Raw genomic sequence first — 20381 nt, forward strand, 5'->3', positions numbered from 1 at the left:
GACAGCAGGGTCTGAGAACGCTCACTGCCCCGGGTCCAGCTCTGGACAGCAGGGTCTGAGAACACTCACCACCCCGGGTCCAGCTCTGGACAGCAGGGTCTGAGAACACTCACTGCCCCGGGTCCAGCTCTGGACAGCATGGTCTGAGAACAATCGACGCCCCATGTCCAGCTCTGGACAGCAGGGTCTGAGAACACTCACTGCCCCATGTCCTGCTCTGGATAGCAGGGTCTGAGAACACTCACCGCCCCATGTCCAGCTCTGGACAGCAGGGTCTGAGAACACTCACTGCCCCATGTCCAGCTCTGGACAGCAGGGTCTGAGAACGCTCACTGCCCCATTTCCAGCTCTGGACAGCAGGTTCTGAGAACACTCACCGTCCCATGTCCAGCTCTGGACAGCAGGGTCTGAGAACACTGACCGCCCCATGTCCAGCTCTGGACAGCAGGGTCTGAGAACACTCACTGCCCCATGTCCAGCTCTGCAAAGCAGGGTCTGAGAACACACACTGCCCCATGTCCAGCTCTGGACAGCAGCATCTGAGAACACTCACCGCATCATGTCCAGCTCTGGACAGCAGAGTCTGAGAACACTCACCACCCCGGACCCTGCCCTGGACAGCAGGGTCTGAGAACACTCACCGCCCCGGGCCCTGCTCTGGACAGCAGGGTCTGAGAACACTCACTGCCCCATGTCCAGCTCTGGACAGCAGGGTCTGAGAAAACTCACTGCCCCGGGCCCTGCTCTGGACAGCAGGGTCTGAGAACACTCACTGCCCCATGTCCAGCTCTGGACAGCAGGGTCTGAGAACACTCACCGCCCCATGTCCAGCTCTGGACAGCAGGGTCTGAGAACACTCACTGACCCATGTCCAGCTCTGGACAGCAGGGTCTGAGAACACTCACTGCCCCATGTCCAGCTCTGGACAGCAGAGTCTGAGAACACTCACCACCCCACGTCCAGCTCTGGACAGCAGGGTCTGAGAACACTCACTGCCCCATGTCCAGCTCTGGATAGCAGGGTCTGAGAACACTCACCGCCCCATGTCCAGCTCTGGACAGCAGGGTCTGAGAACACTCACTGCCCCATGTCCAGCTCTGGACAGCAGGGTCTGAGAACACTCACCACCCCATGTCCAGCTCTGGACAGCAGGGTCTGAGAACACTCACCGCCCCATGTCCAGCTCTGGACAGCAGGGTCTGAGAACACTCACTACCCCATGTCCAGCTCTGGACAGCAGGGTCTGAGAACACTCACTGCCCCGGGTCCTGCTCTGGACAGCAGGGTCTGAGAACACTCACCGCCGCCCCATGTCCAGCTCTGGACAGCAGGGTCTGAGAACACTCACTGCCCCATGTCCTGCTCTGGACAGCAGGGTCTGAGAACACTCACTGCCCCATGTCCAGCTCTGGACAGCAGGGTCTGAGAACACTCACTGCCCCAGGTCCTGCTCTCCACAGCAGGGTCTGAGAACACTCACCGCCCCATGTCCTGCTCTGGACAGCAGGGTCTGAGAACACTCACTGCCCCATGTCCTGCTCTCGACAGAAGGGTCTGAGAACACTCACCGCCCCATGTCCTGCTCTGGACAGCAGGGTCTGAGAACACTCACTGCCCCATGTCCAGCTCTGGACAGCAGGGTCTGAGAACACTCGCTGCTCCATGTCCAGCTCTGGACAGCAGGGTCTGAGAACACTCACTGCCCCATGTCCTGCTCTCCACAGCAGGGTCTGAGAACACTCACCGCCCCAAGTCCTGCTCTGGACAGCAGGGTCTGAGAACACTCACTGCCCCATGTCCTGCTCTCGACAGAAGGGTCTGAGAACACTCACCGCCCCATGTCCTGCTCTGGACAGCAGGGTCTGAGAACACTCACTGCCCCATGTCCAGCTCTGGACAGCAGTGTCTGAGAACATTCGCTGCCCCATGTCCAGCTCTGGACAGCACGGTCTGAGAACACTCACCACCCCATGTCCAGCTCTGGACAGCAGGGTCTGAGAACACTCACCGCATCATGTCCAGCTCTGGACAGCAGGGTCTGAGAACAATCACTGCCCCATTTCCTGCTCTTGACAGCAGGGTCTGAGAACACTCACTGCCCCATGTCCAGCTCTGGACAGCAGGGTCTGAGAACACTCGCTGCCCCATGTCCAGCTCTGGACAGCACGGTCTGAGAACACTCACCGCCCCATGTCCAGCTCTGGACAGCAGGGTCTGAGAACACTCACCGCATCATGTCCAGCTCTGGACAGCAGGGTCTGAGAACACTCACCGCCCCGGGTCCTGCTCTGGACAGCAGGGTCTGAGAACACTCACCACCCCGGGTCCAGCTCTGGACAGCAGGGTCTGAGAACACTCACTGCCCCGGGTCCAGCTCTGGACAGCATGGTCTGAGAACAATCGACGCCCCATGTCCAGCTCTGGACAGCAGGGTCTGAGAACACTCACTGCCCCATGTCCTGCTCTGGATAGAAGGGTCTGAGAACACTCACCGCCCCATGTCCAGCTCTGGACAGCAGGGTCTGAGAACACTCACTGCCCCATGTCCAGCTCTGGACAGCAGGGTCTGAGAACATTCACCGCCCCATGTCCAGCTCTGGACAGCAGGGTCTGAGAACATTCACCGCCCCATGTCCAGCTCTGGACAGCAGGGTCTGAGAACACTCACTGCCCCGGGCCCTGCTCTGGACAGCAGGGTCTGAGAACACTCACCGCCCCATGTCCAGCTCTGGACAGCAGGGTCTGAGAACACTCACCACATCATGTCCAGCTCTGGACAGCAGGGTCTGAGAACACTCACCGCCCCGGGTCCTGCTCTGGACAGCAGGGTCTGAGAACACTCACCGCCCCATGTCCAGCTCTGGACAGCAGGGTCTGAGAACGCTCACTGCCCCGGGTCCAGCTCTGGACAGCAGGGTCTGAGAACACTCACCACCCGGGGTCCAGCTCTGGACAGCAGGGTCTGAGAACACTCACTGCCCCGGGTCCAGCTCTGGACAGCATGGTCTGAGAACAATCGACGCCCCATGTCCAGCTCTGGACAGCAGGGTCTGAGAACACTCACTGCCCCATGTCCTGCTCTGGATAGCAGCGTCTGAGAACACTCACCGCCCCATGTCCAGCCCGGGACAGCAGGGTCTGAGAACACTCACTGCCCCATGTCCTGCTCTGGATAGCAGGGTCTGAGAACACTCACGGCCCCATGTCCCGCTCTGGAAAGCACGGTCTGAGAACATTCCCCGCCCCATGTCCAGCTCTGGACAGCAGGTTCTGAGAACACTCACTGCCCCGGGCCCTGCTCTGGACAGCAGGGTCTGAGAATACTCACCGCCCCATGTCCAGCTCTGGACAGCAGGGTCTGAGAACAATCAATGCCCCATGTCCAGCTCTGGACAGCAGGGTCTGAGAACAATCAGCGCCCCATGTCCAGCTCTGGACAGCAGGGTCTGAGAACACTCACTGCCCCATGTCCAGCTCTGGACAGCAGGGTCTGAGAACACTCACAGCCCCATGTCCAGCTCTGGACAGCAGGGTCTGAGAACACTCACTGCCCCGGGTCCAGCTCTGGACAGCAGGTTCTGAGAACACTCACTGCCCCATGTCCAGCTCTGGACAGCAGGGTCTGAGAATACTCACTGCCCCATGTCCTGCTCTGGACAGCATGGTCTACGAACACTCACCGCCCCATGTCCAGGTCTGGACAGCAGGGTCTGAGAACACTCACTGCCCTATGTCCAGCTCTGTACAGCAGCGTCTGAGAATACTCACTGCCCCATGTCCAGCTCTGGACAGCAGAGTCTGAGAACACTCACTACCCCATGTCCAGCTCTGGACAGCAGGTCTGAGAACACTCACCGCCCCATGTCCAGCTCTGGACAGCAGGGTCTGAGAACACTCACTGCCCCATGTCCAGCTCTGGACAGCAGGGTCTGAGAACACTCACCGCCCCATGCCCAGCTCTGGACAGCAGGGTCTGAGAACACTCACCGCCCCATGTCCAGCTCTGGACAGCAGGGTCTGAGAACACTCACTCCCCCATGTCCAGCTCTGGACAGCAGGGTCTGAGAACACTCACTGCCCCGGGTCCTGCTCTGGACAGCAGGGTCTGAGAACACTCACCGCCGCTCCATGTCCAGCTCTGGACAGCAGGGTCTGAGAACACTCACTGCCCCATGCCCTGCTCTGGACAGCAGGGTCTGAGAACACTCACTGCCCCATGTCCGGCTCTGGACAGCAGGGTCTGAGAACACTCACTGCCCCATGTCCAGCTCTGGACAGCAGGGTCTGAGAACACTCACCGCCCCATGCCCAGCTCTGGACAGCAGGGTCTGAGAACACTCACTGCCCCATGTCCTGCTCTGGACAGCAGGGTCTGAGAACACTCACTGCCCCATGTCCAGCTCTGGACAGCAGGGTCTGAGAATAATCACTGCCCCGGGTCCAGCTCTGGACAGCAGGGTCTGAGAACACTCACTGCCCCATGTCCAGCTCTGGACAGCAGGGTCTGAGAACACTCACTGCCCCATGTCCAGCTCTGGACAGCAGGGTCTGAGAACGCTCACTGCCCCATTTCCAGCTCTGGACAGCAGGTTCTGAGAACACTCACCGCCCCATGTCCAGCTCTGGACAGCAGGGTCTGAGAACACTGACCGCCCCATGTCCAGCTCTGGACAGCAGGATCTACGAACACTCACCGCCCCATGTCCAGCTCTGGACAGCAGTGTCTGAGAACACTCACTGCCCCATGTCCAGCTCTGGACAGCAGGGTCTGAGAACACTCACCGCCCCGGGCCCTGCCCTGGACAGCAGGGTCTGAGAACACTCACTTCCCCGGATCCTGCTCTGGGCAGCAGGGTCTGAGAACACTCACCGCCCCATGTCCAGCTCTGGACAGCAGGGTCTGAGAACACTCACTGCCCCATGTCCAGCTCTGGACAGCAGGGTTTGAGAACACTCACTGCCCCATGTCCAGCTCTGGACAGCAGAGTCTGAGAATACTCACCACCCCATGTCCAGCTCTGGACAGCAGGGTCTGAGAACACTCACTGCCCCATGTCCAGCTCTGGACAGCAGGGTCTGAGAACACTCACCGCCCCATGTCCAGGTCTGGACAGCAGGGTCTGAGAACACTCACTGCCCCATGTCCAGCTCTGGACAGCAGGGTCTGAGAACACTCACCGCCCCATGTCCAGCTCTGGACAGCAGGGTCTGAGAACACTCACCGCCCCATGTCCAGCTCTGGACAGCAGGGTCTGAGAACACTCACTACCCCATGTCCAGCTCTGGACAGCAGGGTCTGAGAACACTCACTGCCCCGGGTCCTGCTCTGGACAGCAGGGTCTGAGAACACTCACCGCCGCCCCATGTCCAGCTCTGGACAGCAGGGTCTGAGAACACTCACTGCCCCATGTCCTGCTCTGGACAGCAGTGTCTGAGAACACTCACTGCCCCATGTCCAGCTCTGGACAGCAGGGTCTGAGAACACTCACTGCCCCATGTCCTGCTCTCCACAGCAGGGTCTGAGAACACTCACCGCCCCATGTCCTGCTCTGGACAGCAGGGTCTGAGAACACTCACTGCCCCATGTCCTGCTCTCGACAGAAGGGTCTGAGAACACTCACCGCCCCATGTCCTGCTCTGGACAGCAGGGTCTGAGAACACTCACTGCCCCATGTCCAGCTCTGGACAGCAGGGTCTGAGAACACTCGCTGCCCCATGTCCAGCTCTGGACAGCACGGTCTGAGAACACTCACCGCCCCATGTCCAGCTCTGGACAGCAGGGTCTGAGAACACTCACCGCATCATGTCCAGCTCTGGACAGCAGGGTCTGAGAACACTCACTGTCCCATTTCCTGCTCTGGACAGCAGGGTCTGAGAACACTCACTGCCCCATGTCCAGCTCTGGACAGCAGGGTCTGAGAATACTCACTGCCCCGAGTCCAGCTCTGGACAGCAGGGTCTGAGAACACTCACTGCCCCATGTCCAGCTCTGGACAGCAGGATCTGAGAAAACTCACTGCCCCATGTCCAGCTCTGGACAGCAGGGTCTGAGAACGCTCACTGCCCCATTTCCAGCTCTGGACAGCAGGGTCTGAGAACACTCACCGACCCATGTCCAGCTCTGGACAGCAGCGTCTGAGAACACTCACCGCCCCATTTCCAGCTCTGGACAGCAGGGTCTACAAACACTCACCGCCCCATGTCCAGCTCTGGACAGCAGGGTCTGGGAACACTCACTGCCCCATGTCCAGCTCTGGACAGCAGGGTCTGAGAACACTCACCACCCCATGTCCAGCTCTGGACAGCAGGGTCTGAGAACACTCACTGCCCCATGTCCAGCTCTGGACAGCAGGGTCTGAGAATACTCACCGCCCCGGGTCCTGCTCTGGACAGCAGGGTCTGAGAACACTCACCGCCCCATGTCCAGCTCTGGACAGCAGGGTCTGAGAACGCTCACTGCCCCGGGTCCAGCTCTGGGCAGCAGGGTCTGAGAACACTCACCACCCCGGGTCCAGCTCTGGACAGCAGAGTCTGAGAACACACACTGCCCCGGGTCCAGCTCTGGACAGCAGGGTCTGAGAACAATCGACGCCCCATGTCCAGCTCTGGACTGCAGGGTCTGAGAACACTCACTGCCCCATGTCCTGCTCTGGATAGCAGGGTCTGAGAAAACTCACCGCCCCATGTCCAGCTCTGGACAGCAGGGTCTGAGAACACTCACCGCCCCATGTCCTGCTCTGGATAGCAGGGTCTGAGAACACTCACTGCCCCATGTCCAGCTCTGGACAGCAGGGTCTGAGAACACTCACCGCCCCATGTCCAGCTCTGGACAGCAGGGTCTGAGAACACTCACTGCCCCATGTCCTGCTCTGGATAGCAGGGTCTGAGAATACTCACCACCCCATGTCCAGCTCTGGACAGCAGGGTCTGAGAACACTCACTGCCCCATGTCCAGCTCTGGACAGCAGGGTCTGAGAACACTCACCGCCCCATGTCCAGGTCTGGACAGCAGGGTCTGAGAACACTCACTGCCCCATGTCCAGCTCTGGACAGCAGGGTCTGAGAACACTCACCGCCCCATGTCCAGCTCTGGACAGCAGGGTCTGAGAACACTCACCGCCCCATGTCCAGCTCTGGACAGCAGGGTCTGAGAACACTCACTGCCCCGGGTCCTGCTCTGGACAGCAGGGTCTGAGAACACTCACCGCAGCCCCATGTCCAGCTCTGGACAGCAGGGTCTGAGAACACTCACTGCCCCATGTCCTGCTCTGGCAGCAGTGTCTGAGAACACTCACTGCCCCATGTCCAGCTCTGGACAGCAGGGTCTGAGAACACTCACTGCCCCATGTCCTGCTCTCCACAGCAGGGTCTGAGAACACTCACCGCCCCATGTCCTGCTCTGGACAGCAGGGTCTGAGAACACTCACTGCCCCATGTCCTGCTCTCGACAGAAGGGTCTGAGAACACTCACCGCCCCATGTCCTGCTCTGGACAGCAGGGTCTGAGAACACTCACTGCCCCATGTCCAGCTCTGGACAGCAGGGTCTGAGAACACTCGCTGCCCCATGTCCAGCTCTGGACAGCACGGTCTGAGAACACTCACCGCCCCATGTCCAGCTCTGGACAGCAGGGTCTGAGAACACTCACCGCATCATGTCCAGCTCTGGACAGCAGGGTCTGAGAACACTCACTGTCCCATTTCCTGCTCTGGACAGCAGGGTCTGAGAACACTCACTGCCCCATGTCCAGCTCTGGACAGCAGGGTCTGAGAATACTCACTGCCCCGAGTCCAGCTCTGGACAGCAGGGTCTGAGAACACTCACTGCCCCATGTCCAGCTCTGGACAGCAGGATCTGAGAACACTCACTGCCCCATGTCCAGCTCTGGACAGCAGGGTCTGAGAACGCTCACTGCCCCATTTCCAGCTCTGGACAGCAGGGTCTGAGAACACTCACCGACCCATGTCCAGCTCTGGACAGCAGCGTCTGAGAACACTCACCGCCCCATTTCCAGCTCTGGACAGCAGGGTCTACAAACACTCACCGCCCCATGTCCAGCTCTGGACAGCAGGGTCTGGGAACACTCACTGCCCCATGTCCAGCTCTGGACAGCAGGGTCTGAGAACACTCACCACCCCATGTCCAGCTCTGGACAGCAGGGTCTGAGAACACTCACTGCCCCATGTCCAGCTCTGGACAGCAGGGTCTGAGAATACTCACCGCCCCGGGTCCTGCTCTGGACAGCAGGGTCTGAGAACACTCACCGCCCCATGTCCAGCTCTGGACAGCAGGGTCTGAGAACGCTCACTGCCCCGGGTCCAGCTCTGGGCAGCAGGGTCTGAGGACACTCACCACCCCGGGTCCAGCTCTGGACAGCAGAGTCTGAGAACACACACTGCCCCGGGTCCAGCTCTGGACAGCAGGGTCTGAGAACAATCGACGCCCCATGTCCAGCTCTGGACTGCAGGGTCTGAGAACACTCACTGCCCCATGTCCTGCTCTGGATAGCAGGGTCTGAGAAAACTCACCGCCCCATGTCCAGCTCTGGACAGCAGGGTCTGAGAACACTCACCGCCCCATGTCCTGCTCTGGATAGCAGGGTCTGAGAACACTCACTGCCCCATGTCCAGCTCTGGACAGCAGGGTCTGAGAACACTCACCACCCCATGTCCAGCTCTGGACAGCAGGGTCTGAGAACACTCACTGCCCCATGTCCTGCTCTGGATAGCAGGGTCTGAGAACACTCACTGCCCCGGGTCCAGCTCTGGACAGCAGGGTCTGAGAACACTCACTGCCCCATGTCCAGCTCTGGACAGTAGGGTCTGAGAATACTCACTGCCCCATGTCCTGCTCTGGACAGCAGGGTCTACGAACACTCACCACCCCATGTCCAGGTCTGGAAAGCAGGGTCTGAGAACACTCACTGCCCCATGTCCAGCTCTGGACAGCAGGGTCTGAGAACACTCACTGCCCCATGTCCAGCTCTGGACAGCAGGGTCTGAGAACGCTCACTGCCCCATTTCCAGCTCTGGACAGCAGGGTCTGAGAACACTCACCGCCCCATGTCCAGCTCTGGACAGCAGGGTCTGAGAACACTGACCGCCCCATGTCCAGCTCTGGACAGCAGGATCTACGAACACTCACCACCCCATGTCCAGCTCTGGACAGCAGGGTCTGAGAACACTCACTGCCCCATGTCCAGCTCTGGACAGCAGCGTCTGAGAACACTTACCGCCCCGGGAGCTGCTCTGGACAGCAGGGTCTGAGAACATTCACCGCCCCATGTCGAGGTCTGGACAGCAGGGTCTGAGAACGCTCACTGCCCCGGGTCCAGCTCTGGACAGCAGAGTCTGAGAACACACACCACCCCGGGTCCAGCTCTGGACAGCAGGGTCTGAGAACACTCACTGCCCCGGGTCCAGCTCTGGACAGCAGGGTCTGAGAACACTCACCGCCCCATGTCCAGCTCTGGACAGCAGGTTCTGAGAATACTCACCACCCCATGTCCAGCTCTGGACAGCAGGGTCTGAGAACACTCACTGCCCCGTCTCCAGCTCTGGACAGCAGGGTCTGAGAACACTCACCGCCCCATGTCCAGCTCTGGACAGCAGGGTCTGAAAACACTCACTGCCCCATGTCCAGCTCTGGACAGCAGGGTCTGAGAATACTCACTGCCACGGGTCCAGCTCTGGACAGCAGGGTCTGAGAACACTCACTGCCCCGGGCCCTGCTCTGGGCAACAGGGTCTGAGAATACTCACCGCCCCATGTCCAGCTCTGGACAGCAGGGTCTGAGGACACTCACCGCCCCATGTCCAGCTCTGGACAGCAGGGTCTGAGAAAACTCACTGACCCGGGTCCAGCTCTGGACAGCAGGGTCTGAGAACACTCACCGCCCCATGTCCAGCTCTGGACAGCAGCGTCTGAGAACACTCACCGCCCCATGTCCAGCTCTGGACAGCAGCGTCTGAGAACGCTCACTGCCCCATGTCCAGCTCTGGACAGCAGGGTCTGAGAACACTCACTGCCCCATGTCCAGCTCTCGACAGCAGGGTCTGAGAACACTCACTGCCCTGGGTCCAGCTCTGGACAGCAGGGTCTGAGAACTCTCACCACCCAATGTCCAGCTCTGGACAGCAGGGTCTGAGAACACTCACTGCCCCATGTCCTGCTCTGGATAGCAGGGTCTGAGAACACTCACTGCCCCATGTCCTGCTCTGGCTAGCAGGGTCTGAGAACACTCACGGCCCCATGTCCAGCTCTCGACAGGAGGGCCTGAGAACACTCACTGCCCCGGGCCCTGCTCTGGACAGCAGGGTCTGAGAATACTCAGCGCCCCATGTCCAGCTCTGGACAGCAGGGTCTGAGAACAATCAGCGCACCATGTCCAGCTCTAGACAGCAGGGTCTGACAACACTCACTGCCCCATGTCCAGCTCTGGACAGCAGGGTCTGAGAACACTCACAGCCCCATGTCCAGCTCTGGACAGCAGGGTCTGAGAACACTCACTGCCCCGGGTCCAGCTCTGGACAGCAGGGTCTGAGAACACTCACTGCCCGATGTCCAGCTCTGGACAGCAGGGTCTGAGAACACTCACTGCCCCATGTCCAGCTCTGGACAGCAGGGTCTGAGAACACTCACTGCCCCATGTCCAGCTCTGGACAGCAGGGTCTGAGAACGCTCACTGCCCCATTTCCAGCTCTGGACAGCAGGGTCTGAGAACACTCACCGCCCCATGTCCAGCTCTGGACAGCAGGGTCTGAGAACACTGACCGCCCCATGTCCAGCTCTGGACAGCAGGATCTACGAACACTCACCGCCCCATGTCCAGCTCTGGACAGCAGGGTCTGAGAACACTCACTGCCCCATGTCCAGCTCTGGACAGCAGGGTCTGAGAACACCCACTGCCCCATGTCCAGCTCTGGACAGCAGCGTCTGAGAACACTTACCGCCCCGGGACCTGCTCTGGACAGCAGGGTCTGAGAACATTCACCGCCCCATGTCGAGCTCTGGACAGCAGGGTCTGAGAACGCTCACTGCCCCGGGTCCAGCTCTGGACAGCAGAGTCTGAGAACACACACCACCCCGGGTCCAGCTCTGGACAGCAGGGTCTGAGAACACTCACTGCCCCGGGTCCAGCTCTGGACAGCAGGGTCTGAGAACACTCACCGCCCCATGTCCAGCTCTGGACAGCAGGTTCTGAGAATACTCACCACCCCATGTCCAGCTCTGGACAGCAGGGTCTGAGAACACTCACTGCCCCGTCTCCAGCTCTGGACAGCAGGGTCTGAGAACACTCACCGCCCCATGTCCAGCTCTGGACAGCAGGGTCTGAGAACACTCACTGCCCCATGTCCAGCTCTGGACAGCAGGGTCTGAGAATACTCACTGCCACGGGTCCAGCTCTGGACAGCAGGGTCTGAGAACACTCACTGCCCCGGGCCCTGCTCTGGGCAACAGGATCTGAGAATACTCACCGCCCCATGTCCAGCTCTGGACAGCAGGGTCTGAGGACACTCAACGCCCCATGTCCAGCTCTGGACAGCAGGGTCTGAGAAAACTCACTGACCCGGGTCCAGCTCTGGACAGCAGGGTCTGAGAACACTCACCGCCCCATGTCCAGCTCTGGACAGCAGCGTCTGAGAACACTCACCGCCCCATGTCCAGCTCTGGACAGCAGCGTCTGAGAACGCTCACTGCCCCATGTCCTGCTCTGGATAGCAGGGTCTGAGAACACTCACTGCCCCATGTCCTGCTCTGGCTAGCAGGGTCTGAGAACACTCACGGCCCCATGTCCAGCTCTCGACAGGAGGGCCTGAGAACACTCACTGCCCCGGGCCCTGCTCTGGACAGCAGGGTCTGAGAATACTCACCGCCCCATGTCCAGCTCTGGACAGCAGGGTCTGAGAACAATCAGCGCACCATGTCCAGCTCTAGACAGCAGGGTCTGACAACACTCACTGCCCCATGTCCAGCTCTGGACAGCAGGGTCTGAGAACACTCACAGCCCCATGTCCAGCTCTGGACAGCAGGGTCTGAGAACACTCACTGCCCCGGGTCCAGCTCTGGACAGCAGGGTCTGAGAACACTCACTGCCCGATGTCCAGCTCTGGACAGCAGGGTCTGAGAATACTCACTGCCCCATGTCCTGCTCTGGACAGCAGGGTCTACGAACACTCACCGCCCCATGTCCAGGTCTGGACAGCAGGGTCTGAAAACACTCACTGCCCCATTTCCAGCTCTGGACAGCAGCGTCTGAGAACACTCACCGCCCCATGTCCAGCTCTGGACAGCAGCGTCTGAGAACACTCACCGCCCCATGTCCAGCTCCGGACAGCAGCGTCTGAGAACGCTCACTGCCCCATGTCCAGCTCTGGACAGCAGGGTCTGAGAACACTCACTGCCCCATGTCCAGCTCTCGACAGCAGGGTCTGAGAACACTCACTGCCGTGGGTCCAGCTCTGGACAGCAGGGTCTGAGAACTCTCACCACCCCATGTCCAGCTCTGGACAGCAGGGTCTGAGAACACTCACTGCCCCATGTCCTGCTCTGGATAGCAGGGTCTGAGAACACTCACTGCCCCATGTCCTGCTCTGGCTAGCAGGGTCTGAGAACACTCACGGCCCCATGTCCAGCTCTGGAAAGCAGGGTCTGAGAACACTCACCGCCCCATGTCCAGCTCTGGACAGCAGGGTCTGAGAACACTCACTGCCCCGGGCCCTGCTCTGGACAGCAGGGTCTGAGAATACTCACCGCCCCATGTCCAGCTCTGGACAGCAGGGTCTGAGAACAATCAACGCCCCATGTCCAGCTCTGGACAGCAGGGTCTGAGAACAATCAGCGCCCCATGTCCAGCTCTAGACAGCAGGGTCTGACAACACTCACTGCCCCATGTCCAGCTCTGGACAGCAGGGTCTGAGAACACTCACAGCCCCATGTCCAGCTCTGGACAGCAGGTTCTACGAACACTCACCGCCCCATGTCCAGGTCTGGACAGCAGGGTCTGAGAACACTCACTGCCCCATGTCCAGCTCTGGACAGCAGCGTCTGAGAACACTCACTGCCCCATGTCCAGCTCTGGACAGCAGAGTCTGAGAACACTCACTACCCCATGTCCAGCTCTGGACAGCAGGGTCTGAGAACACTCACTGCCCCATGTCCAGCTCTGGACAGCAGTGTCTGAGAACACTCACCGCCGCTCCATGTCCAGCTCTGGCCAGCAGGGTCTGAGAACACTCACTGCCCCATGTCCTGCTCTGGACAGCAGGGTCTGAGAACACTCACTGCCCCATGTCCAGCTCTGGACAGCAGGGTCTGAGAACACTCACTGCCCCATGTCCTGCTCTGGACAGCAGGGTCTGAGAACACTCACTGCCCCATGTCCAGCTCTGGACAGCAGGGTCTGAGAACACTCACCGCCCCATGTGCAGCTCTGGACAGCAGGGTCTGAGAACACTCACCGCATCATGTCCAGCTCTGGACAGCAGGTTCTGAGAACACTCACTGCTCCATGTCCTGCTCTGGACAGCAGGGTCTGAGAACACTCACTGCCCCATGTCCAGCTCTGGACAGCAGGGTCTGAGAATACTCACTGCCCCGGGTCCAGCTCTGGACAGCAGGATCTGAGAACACTCACTGCCCCATGTCCAGCTCTGGACAGCAGGGTCTGAGAACACTCACTGCCCCATGTCCAGCTCTGGACAGCAGGGTCTGAGAACGCTCACTGCACCATTTCCAGCTCTGGACAGCAGGGTCTGAGAACACTCACTGCCCCATGTCCAGCTCTGGACAGCAGGGTCTGAGAACACTGACCGCCCCATGTCCAGCTCTGGACAGCAGGATCTACGAACACTCACTGCCCCATGTCCAGCTCTGGACAGCAGGGTCTGAGAACACTCACTGCCCCATCTCCAGCTCTGGACAGCAGGGTCTGAGAACACTCACTGCCCCGGGTCCAGCTCTGGACAGCAGAGTCTGAGAACACACACCACCCCGGGTCCAGCTCTGGACAGCAGGGTCTGAGAACACTCACTGCCCTGGGTCCAGCTCTGGACAGCAGGGTCTGAGAACACTCACCGCCCCATGTCCAGCTCTGGACAGCAGGGTCTGAGAACACTCACCGCCCCATGTCCAGCTCTGGACAGCAGGGTCTGAGAACACTCACTGCCCCATGTGCAGCTCTGCACAGCAGGGTCTGAGAACACTCACAGCCCCATGTCCAGCTCTGGACAGCAGGGTCTGAGAACACTCACTGCCCCGGGTCCAGCTCTGGACAGCAGGGTCTGAGAACACTCACTGCCCGATGTCCAGCTCTGGACAGCAGGGTCTGAGAATACTCACTGCCCCATGTCCTGCTCTGGACAGCAGGGTCTACGAACACTCACCGCCCCATGTCCAGGTCTGGACAGCAGGGTCTGAAAACACTCACTGCCCCATGTCCAGCTCTGGACAGCAGCGTCTGAGAACACTCACCGCCCCATGTCCAGCTCTGGACAGCAGCGTCTGAGAACACTCACCGCCCCATGTCCAGCTCTGGACAGCAGCGTCTGAGATCGCTCACTGCCCCATGTCCAGCTCTGGACAGCAGGGTCTGAGAACACTCACTGCCCCATGTCCAGCTCTCGACAGCAGGGTCTGAGAACACTCACTGCCGTGGGTCCAGCTCTGGACAGCAGGGTCTGAGAACTCTCACCACCCCATGTCCAGCTCTGGACAGCAGGGTCTGAGAACACTCACTGCCCCATGTCCTGCTCTGGATAGCAGGGTCTGAGAACACTCACTGCCCCATGTCCTGCTCTGGCTAGCAGGGTCTGAGAACACTCACGGCCCCATGTCCAGCTCTGGAAAGCAGGGTCTGAGAACACTCACCGCCCCATGTCCAGCTCTGGACAGCAGGGTCTGAGAACAATCAGCGCCCCATGTCCAGCTCTGGACAGCAGGGTCTGAGAACAATCAGCGCCCCATGTCCAGCTCTAGACAGCAGGGTCTGACAACACTCACTGCCCCATGTCCAGCTCTGGACAGCAGGGTCTGAGAACACTCACAGCCCCATGTCCAGCTCTGGACAGCAGGTTCTACGAACACTCACCGCCCCATGTCCAGGTCTGGACAGCAGGGTCTGAGAACACTCACTGCCCCATGTCCAGCTCTGGACAGCAGCGTCTGAGAACACTCACTGCCCCATGTCCAGCTCTGGACAGCAGAGTCTGAGAACACTCACTACCCCATGTCCAGCTCTGGACAGCAGGGTCTGAGAACACTCACTGCCCCATGTCCAGCTCTGGACAGCAGTGTCTGAGAACACTCACCGCCGCTCCATGTCCAGCTCTGGCCAGCAGGGTCTGAGAACACTCACTGCCCCATGTCCTGCTCTGGACAGCAGGGTCTGAGAACACTCACTGCCCCATGTCCAGCTCTGGACAGCAGGGTCTGAGAACACTCACTGCCCCATGTCCTGCTCTGGACAGCAGGGTCTGAGAACACTCACTGCCCCATGTCCAGCTCTGGACAGCAGGGTCTGAGAACACTCACCGCCCCATGTGCAGCTCTGGACAGCAGGGTCTGAGAACACTCACCGCATCATGTCCAGCTCTGGACAGCAGGTTCTGAGAACACTCACTGCTCCATGTCCTGCTCTGGACAGCAGGGTCTGAGAACACTCACTGCCCCATGTCCAGCTCTGGACAGCAGGGTCTGAGAATACTCACTGCCCCGGGTCCAGCTCTGGACAGCAGGATCTGAGAACACTCACTGCCCCATGTCCAGCTCTGGACAGCAGGGTCTGAGAACACTCACTGCCCCATGTCCAGCTCTGGACAGCAGGGTCTGAGAACGCTCACTGCACCATTTCCAGCTCTGGACAGCAGGGTCTGAGAACACTCACTGCCCCATGTCCAGCTCTGGACAGCAGGGTCTGAGAACACTGACCGCCCCATGTCCAGCTCTGGACAGCAGGATCTACGAACACTCACTGCCCCATGTCCAGCTCTGGACAGCAGGGTCTGAGAACACTCACTGCCCCATCTCCAGCTCTGGACAGCAGGGTCTGAGAACACTCACTGCCCCGGGTCCAGCTCTGGACAGCAGAGTCTGAGAACACACACCACCCCGGGTCCAGCTCTGGACAGCAGGGTCTGAGAACACTCACTGCCCCGGGTCCAGCTCTGGACAGCAGGGTCTGAGAACACTCACCGCCCCATGTCCAGCTCTGGACAGCAGGGTCTGAGAACACTCACCGCCCCATGTCCAGCTCTGGACAGCAGGGTCTGAGAACACTCACTGCCCCATGTGCAGCTCTGCACAGCAGGGTCTGAGAATACTCACTGCCACGGTTCCAGCTCTGGACAGCAGTGTCTGAGAACGCTCACTGCCCCGGGTCCAGCTCTGGACAACAGAGTCTGACAACACTCACCGCCCCATGTCCTGCTCTGGACAGCAGGGTCTGAGGACACTCACCGCCCCATGTCCAGCTCTGGACAGCAGGGTCTGAGAAAACTCACTGACCCGGGTCCAGCTCTGGACAGCAGGGTCTGAGAACACTCACCGCACCATGTCCAGCTCTGGACAGCAGGGTCTGAGAACACTCACTGCCCCGGGTCCTGCTCTGGACAGCAGGGTCTGAGAACACTCACTGCCCCATGTCCAGCTCTGGACAATAGGGTCTGAGAACACTCACTGCCCCATGTCCAGCTCTGGACAGCAGGGTCTCAGAACACTCACTGCCCCGGGTCCAGCTCTGGAGAGCAGGGTCTGAGAACACTCACTGCCCCATGCCCAGCTCTGGACAGCAGGGTCTACGAACACTCACTGCCCCATGTCCAGCTCTGGACAGCAGGATCTGAGAACACTCACCGCCCCATGTCCAGCTCTGGACAGCAGGGTCTGAGAACGCTCACTGCCCCATGTCCAGCTCTGGACAGCAGGGTCTGAGAACACTCACTGCCCCATGTCCAGCTCTCGACAGCAGGGTCTGAGAACACTCACTGCCCTGGGTCCAGCTCTGGACAGCAGGGTCTGAGAACTCTCACCGCCCCATGTCCAGCTCCGGACAGCAGGGTCTGAGAACACTCACTGCCCCATGTCCTGCTCTGGACAGCAGGGTCTGAGAACACTCACTGCCCCATATCCTGCTCTGGACAGCAGGGTCTGAGAAAACTCACCGCATCATGTCCAGCTCTGGACAGCAGGGTCTGTGAACACTCACCGCCCCAGGCCCTGCCCTGGACAGCAGGGTCTGAGAACACTCACCGCCCCGGGCCCTGCTCTGGACAGCAAGGTCTGAGAACACTCACCGCCCCGGGTCCAGCTCTGGACAGCAGGGTCTGAGAACACTCACTGCCCCGGGCCCTGCTCTGGCCAGCAGGGTCTGAGAACACTCACCGCCCCATGTCCAGCTCAGGACAGCAGGGTCTGAGAACACTCACTGCCCCATGTCCAGCTCTGGACAGCAGGGTCTGAGATCAATCACCACCCCGAGTCCTGCTCTGGACAGCAGGGTCTGAGAACACTCACCGCCCCATGTCCAGCTCTGGACAGCAGGGTCTGAGAACACTCACTGCCCCATGTCCTGCTCTGTATAGCAGGGTCTGAGAACACTCACCGCCCCATGTCCAGCTCTGGACAGCAGGGTCTGAGAACACTCACAGCCCCATGTCCAGCTCTGGACAGCAGGGTCTGAGAACAATCAACGCCTCATGTCCAGCTCTGGACAGCAGGGTCTGAGAAAAATCAGCGCCCCATGTCCAGCTCTGGACAGCAGGGTCTGAGAACACTCACTGCCCCATGTCCAGCTCTGGACAGCAGGGTCTGAGAACACTCACAGCCCCATGTCCAGCCCTGGACAGCAGGGTCTGAGAACACTCACTGCCCCGGGTCCAGCTCTGGACAGCAGGGTCTGAGAACACTCACTGCCCCATGTCCAGCTCTGGACAGCAGGGTCTGAGAAAACTCACTGCCCCATGTCCTGCTCTGGACAGCAGGGTCTACGAACACTCACCGCCCCATGTCCAGGTCTGGACAGCAGGGTCTGAGAACACTCACTGCCCCATGTCCAGCTCTGGACAGCAGCGTCTGAGAACACTCACTGCCCCATGTCCAGCTCTGGACAGCAGGGTCTGAGAACACTCACTGCCCCATGTCCAGCTCTGGACAGCAGCGTCTGAGAACACTCACTGCCCCATGTCCAGCTCTGGACAGCAGGGTCTGAGAACACTCACCGCCCCATGCCCAGCTCTGGACAGCAGGGTCTGAGAACACTCACCGCCCCATGTCCAGCTCTGGACAGCAGGGTCTGAGAACACTCACTGCCCCATGTCCAGCTCTGGACAGCAGGGTCTACGAACACTCACTGCCCCATGTCCTGCTCTGGACAGCAGGGTCTGAGAACACTCACCGCCCCATGTCCAGCTCTGGACTGCAGGGTCTGAGAACGCTCACTGCCCCATGTCCAGCTCTGGACAGCAGGGTCTGAGAACACTCACTGCCCCATGTCCTGCTCTGTATAGCAGGGTCTGAGAACACTCACCGCCCCATGTCCAGCTCTGGACAGCAGGGTCTGAGAACACTCACCGCCCCATGTGCAGCTCTGGACAGCAGGGTCTGAGAACACTCACCGCCCCATGTCCAGCTCTGGACAGCAGGGTCTGAGAACACTCACTGCCCCATGTCCAGCTCTCGACAGCAGGGTCTGAGAACACTCACTGCCCTGGGTCCAGCTCTGGACAGCAGGGTCTGAGAACTCTCACCGCCCCATGTCCAGCTCCGGACAGCAGGGTCTGAGAACACTCACTGCCCCATGTCCAGCTCTGGACAGCAGTGTCTGAGAACACTCACCGCCGCTCCATGTCCAGCTCTGGCCAGCAGGGTCTGAGAACACTCACTGCCCCATGTCCTGCTCTGGACAGCAGGGTCTGAGAACACTCACTGCCCCATGTCCAGCTCTGGACAGCAGGGTCTGAGAACACTCACTGCCCCATGTCCTGCTCTGGACAGCAGGGTCTGAGAACACTCACTGCCCCATGTCCAGCTCTGGACAGCAGGGTCTGAGAACACTCACCGCCCCATGTGCAGCTCTGGACAGCAGGGTCTGAGAACACTCACCGCATCATGTCCAGCTCTGGACAGCAGGTTCTGAGAACACTCACTGCTCCATGTCCTGCTCTGGACAGCAGGGTCTGAGAACACTCACTGCCCCATGTCCAGCTCTGGACAGCAGGGTCTGAGAATACTCACTGCCCCGGGTCCAGCTCTGGACAGCAGGATCTGAGAACACTCACTGCCCCATGTCCAGCTCTGGACAGCAGGGTCTGAGAACACTCACTGCCCCATGTCCAGCTCTGGACAGCAGGGTCTGAGAACGCTCACTGCACCATTTCCAGCTCTGGACAGCAGGGTCTGAGAACACTCACTGCCCCATGTCCAGCTCTGGACAGCAGGGTCTGAGAACACTGACCGCCCCATGTCCAGCTCTGGACAGCAGGATCTACGAACACTCACTGCCCCATGTCCAGCTCTGGACAGCAGGGTCTGAGAACACTCACTGCCCCATCTCCAGCTCTGGACAGCAGGGTCTGAGAACACTCACTGCCCCGGGTCCAGCTCTGGACAGCAGAGTCTGAGAACACACACCACCCCGGGTCCAGCTCTGGACAGCAGGGTCTGAGAACACTCACTGCCCCGGGTCCAGCTCTGGACAGCAGGGTCTGAGAACACTCACCGCCCCATGTCCAGCTCTGGACAGCAGGGTCTGAGAACACTCACCGCCCCATGTCCAGCTCTGGACAGCAGGGTCTGAGAACACTCACTGCCCCATGTGCAGCTCTGCACAGCAGGGTCTGAGAATACTCACTGCCACGGTTCCAGCTCTGGACAGCAGTGTCTGAGAACGCTCACTGCCCCGGGTCCAGCTCTGGACAACAGAGTCTGACAACACTCACCGCCCCATGTCCTGCTCTGGACAGCAGGGTCTGAGGACACTCACCGCCCCATGTCCAGCTCTGGACAGCAGGGTCTGAGAAAACTCACTGACCCGGGTCCAGCTCTGGACAGCAGGGTCTGAGAACACTCACCGCACCATGTCCAGCTCTGGACAGCAGGGTCTGAGAACACTCACTGCCCCGGGTCCTGCTCTGGACAGCAGGGTCTGAGAACACTCACTGCCCCATGTCCAGCTCTGGACAATAGGGTCTGAGAACACTCACTGCCCCATGTCCAGCTCTGGACAGCAGGGTCTCAGAACACTCACTGCCCCGGGTCCAGCTCTGGAGAGCAGGGTCTGAGAACACTCACTGCCCCATGCCCAGCTCTGGACAGCAGGGTCTACGAACACTCACTGCCCCATGTCCAGCTCTGGACAGCAGGATCTGAGAACACTCACCGCCCCATG

This window comes from Somniosus microcephalus, chromosome 6 (assembly GCF_052327205.1).
Source record: "Somniosus microcephalus isolate GS21.2 chromosome 6, FLI_Smic_1.0, whole genome shotgun sequence".
NCBI lineage: Eukaryota > Metazoa > Chordata > Chondrichthyes > Squaliformes > Somniosidae > Somniosus > Somniosus microcephalus.